Below are 7555 nucleotides of genomic sequence, written 5' to 3'. Positions count from 1 at the left end.
CATTCTCATTTTACAAACAAGAAAAGGCATGTTTAGAGAATTTGAGAGTCTCATCCAAGGTCATGGAGCTAATGAGAGATCTAAGAACCAATACAAGTCTGTATGACCACTATGGTTTTAGAGAAGAAAGAGCGCCAGACTGGAAGTCAGGCAACTGGAAATCTATTCTGTCACCAAATCCCTGTGCAACCTTCAACAGGTCACTGAAAAGCTATGCTCTGCTTCCCTTATCTCTAAAATGAGGGGATTTAAGCCCAATGACCTCCAAAGTTTCTCCAGTTTCAGTCTGATACATTTAACTCTCTCCTGATTAGACCAATGGAAGTAGAAGAAAATTCTGAAAAATAAAAAGGAACTAATAACAATTATCTATAATTATTATATACACGTGTGTACATTTGTGTGTATATATACATATAAAACAACAGTCACTCCTTTCATATGTGTATATAGAAGGGGCAATATGCTACAATACTTTCTAAAGGTGAATATCCTTTTTTAAATGATGAATACGTTTTTTGGACTAATGATTCTTTTAGGTCAACAGAGATAATTGTGCAATGACTGCAGTGTGATAGAATTTCGTTACCATGGTTTGTCTGAGGGTGGTTAATAGAGAATCAGACCCATGGAGGGGATTTTTGTGGCTAAAGATCATAAAATTTTTTAAAAGTTTTTCTACATTTTTATTTTCTGATTATTGTGTAGCCTGTGGCAAAGCCAACACTCTAAGTGTAATGAGTAAGGCACTCAAATTTCCTTGAAGAAAACTCATATACTCAGGGAAAAGAATGGCTTAAACACAAAAATCAAAGAAGGCAGAAAATAGTTGTTCTAACGTGTTTGTGAAATGCTGTATTTTCAGGGTTCTACTAGAGATAATTTGTTAATTCTAAAATCTTGTTAACAAAATCTTCTTTTAATCATAAAAAGCATTTCTAACAGAGTTTTTAATTTTCCCTAACACTGTCTGCTTTAGAGAAGTTCCTTTTGGATATCTCTTGGGGTTAAGAAAGATAACGTGATCTATATATTGTCACAGCAATTTATCCTGCTCCAACAGATGTAGAAATATTTTTACATATAGTATTAATATCATATCATACTACCCTATGAGTTAGGCAATTTATTAGTTTCATACCACCACACAAGTTAGGCGATTTATTAGTTTATTAGCTAGGCAATTTATTAGATTTGATTTGATAAAATCAAATCCTAGTTATCATTCATAAAAATCAAATCCTAGGGCTGCTGTAACAAATTACCACAAATAGGGTGGCTTAAAACAACACAAATTTATATTCCTACGGTTCTGGAAGCAAGAAGTCCAAAATCAAGGTGTCAGCAGGGCCATGCTCCCCCCGAGACTCTGGGTACCATCCTTCCCATCCTTCCCAAGACTCCAGGTAGCATCCATTACACCATCTTCGGTAGCATCTTCCCAGCTGCGCTGGTGCCGTTGGTGCCCCCATCCCTTGGTGTACAGCTGCATCCCTCCAATCTCTCTTCTGTTGCCTTATGGAGTTCTCTCTTTGTGTTTTCTGTGGCCAAATTTCCCTCTTCTTATAAGGAAAGCAGTCAAATTGGATTAGGGTCCACTCTAATGACCTCATCTTAACTTCATTACATCTGCAAAGACCTTATTTCCAAATAAGGTCACATTCATAGTTCCTGGCATTGGAATTTTGACATATATTTTTGAAGGATACAATTCAACCTGTAATAAGTGGCCTTGGTGTGGTTATTATTTCCATTTTATAAATAAGTGAATTAAGACATGGAATATCTAAGTGGCTTCTCCAAGGTCATACAGAATGTTATTGGCAGAATAGAGACAAAATATACTGTCTCCTAATTCTTAAGTCAGGCAAAGGAGCAGAGAAGATTACTAAATCAGGTAATGAATTGCCTAGAATCAGAACTTGCATCATTTAATTGTCTAGACAGCTGACTTACATAAAGTCCGAATTACTTAAACATGGGTCCCTGCTATGTTATCATTTATAAAAATCAAATCCAACTGCCTTTGGGTATAATTGTACCTTATTAAATAACTTTGATAGAGAAAAACATATTTCATTCACAAAATATGTTTCAGCTAACTTAGGGGCATAAGTTAACTTTCAGCTAACTTAGGGGCATAAGTTAACTTTCAGCTAACTTAGGGGCATAAGTTAACTTTCAGCTAACTTAGGGGCATAAGTTAACTTTCAGCTAACTTAGGGGCATAAGTTAACTTTCAGCTAACTTAGGTGCATAAATAACAGGCTATTCTTTAACTGATTCCATTCATAACCTCAAACATTCTTTGGACACTGTAAATGGTGATGAAATAAATGTGGAATAGTCTGTGGTACATAGGACAAGTTGGAACCTTTCTCTTCAGTGCATATGCCAAGAAATACTTCATTTTGGGTCATTAGATAAGGGAGACAAAATTAAAAACAGATTATTTAACTGCCAGCGTAGTGTCCCAAAGAAACTGAGTCCTTTCTCTTTTCTCAAATAACTGCTGCATTTATCAACTGCATCTTCTAGTTAAACAGCAATCTTCTTTACATAAGCAACCTTCTCCATTCTGGGGTTTCGTTTATAGTCACACACCATTTAACAGTACGGATACATTCTCAGAAATGTGTCATTACGTGATTTCATTGTTGTGGAAACATCATAGAGTGTACTTACATAAACCTAGATGGCACAGCCATCTGTGCTACACACCTAGGCTATACGGTATAGCCTATGGCTCCAAGGCTACAAATCTGTACATCATAGTACAGTATGAATACTGTAGGCAATTGGAATGCAGTGGTAAATATTTGTGTATCTAAACACAGAAAAGGTACAGTAAAAATATGCATTATAATCTTATGGCACCACCACCACACCTGCTGTTCATCATTGGCTGAAACCTCATTATACAACCCATCACTGCCCTTACTAATGTGTCAGTCTAGTTGTCAAAAGTGTCTGTGGGCCAGGGTACACGGCATGAATTACACCATCCCATGACCTCTCCTCTCTAACTCATGTTATTTTAAAAATAAGAATCTGTAAGGAATTCCTTTGGAATTTCTGTATATGACCAACTGCCTGTTGGATGAAAGAATAATTTCTGATTGTGTGGACCCCTTTTCTTTTGTCTGAGACAGAGAATCTCCTTCTGTCACCCAGGCTGAATGTCAGTGGCAAAGCTCATTGCAGCCTCTGCCTCCCAAGTAGCTGGGATTATAGGCACCTGCCACCATGCCCGGCTAATTTTTGAATTTTTGTATTTTTAGTTTTACCATGTTGGCCAGGCTGGGTTTGAACTCCTGGCCTCAAGTGATCTGCCCACCTTGGCCTCCCACAGCACCCAGCCAATATGAAAGATTCCACCAAGATTTGAACTCGGATCGCTGGATTCAGAGTCCAGAGTGCTAACCATTACACCATGGAACCCTCCTTCCTGATGTTATATTCTGGAAATACAGGCAGCAGAAAGGGATTTAGATGACTAATAAGACACTCATAGTAAAGATCAGTAAAGCCAATGAAAAAATCAAACTCTACGTGCATATTGATTTTGTATGTTATTGGCAAAGCTGGATTAATTGACTTTTCTTTATATCCTCTAAGTCATACCTAATTGTGATAAAAGCCTTTATATCATTCATTTATTAATTCCTTCACCAAAAATCATTGAGCATCTGCTACATACCAGGCACTATTGTGACACTGGGGATACAGTGGTAAATGAGAGAAACAAAGACCTGCCCTTTATCCTGGTAAGCAATTTTTATTCCAAAGAAATATCATAATGGCCAAATACAAAGATGGTGAGCTAGAAAGGTGACCTGCCTGAAAACTGGACAGCCTGGCTTTATCACTCCTATGTGCCTTGTGTTCTCTTGAGTTCAGGTAACTTGTTTACAAATGAGAGAACTGAATAAATAAACTTTAAGACTGTCTTTCATTCTTCCTCTCCTATTAGCTACAACCCCAAGACATCCCATGTGACAGACCCAACAAATTGTGAATACCTGGAGCTTACATTAAGGCTTTCTCTAGAATTCAGAAATTACTGGGGGGTGAGAGGAGATTGCTATCTGAGATCAAAATACATAATCAACACATCTTGAACTGCAGCATAGACATGTAAAGTCCCATCCTTCATTGGAGAGGGGGACACCAGACCAGTATGTCTTGACCATTTTAACAATGTTAGCTGAGATGGTAGCACTGCTTTGTAACATAGTAGCTCATAAATATTTATCACATGAATGCATGAGCCTTTCAATCCTAAAATCCTGTGACATTATTGCACTACATGGAGATAGCTTTTTAAAGGAATATTTTTTAACCAAAAATAAATGCCTTTTTATCTGAAATTGGGGTTCTTTTTACTTTGTGAGATCAGAGGCCACACGCCTCTGAGAGTCTCTAGAATTTCATGAGAGTTGGGGCTGTGTCAATCTTGTTCATCACTAGAATTCCAGCTTTAGGACAGCGGCTGGCACTCAGCAAATATTGGCAGAATGAATGAATTAATGAGAACTAATGAAGAAATTATCCTTTATAAACAACATCCTGAGGCAGCTTGACTCATACAATCGTCTCTCTGCCTCAAGTCTGAAAACCCCAGGACTCTTCTGAAAGGCCAGAACCAAATATTTTAAAGCAATCTTAAAAATATATTTAAACAGATTTTATGTGCTTTTGTCACATGCCTAGTTCTCTCTACCCCTTTTATTCTTGCCTGCCCAGTAAAAGATTCTTCTCCCCCGATGCCTTCCCAGCACAAATTGTGCAAGGCCCCTCCACAGTGCCTGCCAGGCTGGATGAAGGAACCAGGGTAAACTCAGAGGTAGCCTGCATTCATTGCCTGTGCTACATAATTAGAAGCTTCCAAGTCCTCAATTCCCTGTTCACCAATATAAGACCTTTTTATTAAAAACACTGGTTTTCAATTCCCACTGTGTCCATGAGATAACAAGGCATAAAAAAGAAATTGGATGGTGCTAGGTACATAAAGGTTTGGGAAAACATTGTTTAAATAGTGAAGAAATTATTTCTAGTCAAAAGTCTAAGAACAAGTCCATGAGGAGTTCAAAGGCATAAATATATATGAAATATGATATCAATATACTTTCTTGTTCCCATAAATGTCCTAGTGTGCACTCATCTACGATGTCTCTCAACTAATATAAGACCCCATTACGCATCACAAGATGGGGAATACAATGAAAGTTCCATTTAACAGTCCATGCCAAGTGTAGAAAATCTTCAAGAAATCTTCAAGGCCTACAGATACAGTTATTTAGCACCCGTTATTCAAGAGCCTGCTCTGTAATATCAATACGAGTAAACTAACTTTTACAACTTAAAAATTTGTGGTTAAAAGTGAGACCCCATTGGCCACATACCTCTACAGACTGTATTCATCAAGAATGGAGACTTCTCAATTCCACTTCCATCTCTTTAGGACCATCTGCCTTGATGCACATCTAACTCAACTGATAAATAGAAATTTCCCAGCTTGCTTGTTTAAATCTTGTGTTTAAATCTAGCTGCCCACCAGAACAAAGAAAAAGATATTACCATTTGTCCAGCTACTGACTAGGTATCTATTTATTTCTAACAGAAAGGCAACATCAAGAAAGTGAAAATTGAAGCTATAGAGAGAATAAAAAAAGGATGAGCTAACAAAATGATTCCGAAGGCAGAGTATATAATGGACCTGGTTATTCATCATATATATTCCACTGTTCTTTGTCCCACAAAAATAGTCCTTAATAGTATTACTTTCTGGTGTAGCTACTAGGTTGTGAGTTAATTCATTAAGAAGCCAAATTCCCACTCAAAAATCATGTTGTTTAGAGCAACTGGCACAGAGCTTTGTAACAAAAATATTCAACAGATGATTTTAGTTCAAAGAATCTAATGCTATTTGCTTGCTGAGGAGGGAACAGAAGATAGGCACAGTGAAAACAGCATGGTCTTCTATTATTTAAACCTTTCAGGTAAAAAACAAAGTATGTAATCCCAGTACTTTGGGAGGCCAAGGTGAGTGGATCACAAGGTCAGGAGATCAAGACCATCCTGGCCAACATGGTGAAACCCTGTCTCTACTAAAAATACAAAAATTAGCAGGGCGTGGTGGCACGTGCCTGTAGTCCCAGCTACTCGGGAGGCTGAGGCAGGAGAATCATTTGAACCCAGGAGGCAGAGGATGCAGTGAGCCAAGATTGCACCACTGCACTCTAGCCTGGTGAAAGAGCAAGGCTCCGTCTCAAAAAAAAAAAAAAAAAAGACCATTCTTAGCTAGACAGCGTTGCATGGTAGCAATCATTCAAACTCTGGCATCATATAGACCAAGGTTCAAATTCCAGTTTTTCAGTTATTATCTCTGAAACATGAATGTAATTCTCAATCCTACTTGTTGAATAAGAAGGATACTCCTGCCTTTCTGAATTGTAAAGATTAATCATAAGTACATATTAATATACAGCACCTATCACGTAAGTGTTTGACTTATAGATGGTGCTACATAAAGAGTACCTATGGTTTATGTCCACTAGGTATGACATTTGGAACATAGGTATGATGCTACATATCAGTGATAATAGTAAAGGATCAATTCAGCTCAGTGAAGAAGGAATTTTCTAAGAGTTAGAACTGCTCAAAGATCAAATCACCTGGATTGCTTACTATGAGGTGGTGACTTCCCCATCATCAAAAGCCTTCAAGCAAAATCTAAATGACCTTTTAGATTTTGATGTAAAATCTTAGGTGTGATGAGTAGGGAATTAGGTACAAGGCTTAAATTTTAACATTTAAATGCTAAATTTCTGTGATGCCTTGAAGCTCCTGATAGATTCTGAAACAATGAGCACAATTTTTCTGGTTTTTTTTTTAAACCAAAGATAACAATATTAGACAGAATGGAGCAAATTTGTCACAAGACATTGAGTTTGGCTTAAATGATAACTTTGCATGTCTAAAAAAATTAGTATTTGGATTGATGATACTTTTTTTCCACCAGACCTTAGAAAAATAGGAAGGTCTAAACGTTCCTCAGCCTCTGGCTCCCAGTTGTCTGTTTAAATAGCTCTCACTGTTCCACTTCATTGTTTTCTCTCCATTTGAGAAGCAGACATGCCAAAGGTAGTTAAGCAAGTGCCATTGATCAGCCCTAGAAAAACATCCATTTACTTGCAATTTATCAGGATATGCCCTGGGAATTATCTTCTCCAACCCCCTCTCGGTTTTTCCATTTCCTGTAGTTCTCTCTCTCCCTTCTTCCTAATCCATTCAGAAGGAGAAAAAAATATCTGCTTGTCTCATACACAGTTTTCCTCTCTTCTCTGAAGACGCAGCACACTCAGCCTTATAGAGAATTGCCTGGTCCCAATAAGGCTATTCTGTCGCCAAATGGAATCCTCATGCTACCCACCAAAAGAATTGTTTTCTTCCTCTCATTGCAAGGCATTTCCTTTTGTCAGACTGTATCTACATAATCCTAGAGAAAAGCAAAACCTGGGGAGATGGGGGAAAGACACAAGCTCTTGGGGTT

General features: G+C 37.7%; 1 non-coding gene across 1 annotated transcript; it reads right to left on the bottom strand.

The window, feature by feature from the left end:
• Positions 1–3369: 3369 nt before the first annotated feature.
• Positions 3370–3441, bottom strand: TRNAQ-CUG (transfer RNA glutamine (anticodon CUG)). Its single transcript has one exon. It is a non-coding gene; the product is annotated as a tRNA-Gln (tRNA).
• Positions 3442–7555: the final 4114 nt, after the last annotated feature.

Source organism: Macaca thibetana, chromosome 4 (genome assembly GCF_024542745.1).
Source record: "Macaca thibetana thibetana isolate TM-01 chromosome 4, ASM2454274v1, whole genome shotgun sequence".
NCBI classification, from domain to species: Eukaryota; Metazoa; Chordata; class Mammalia; order Primates; family Cercopithecidae; genus Macaca; species Macaca thibetana.
This window is presented reverse-complemented; position numbering and strand designations above follow the sequence as displayed.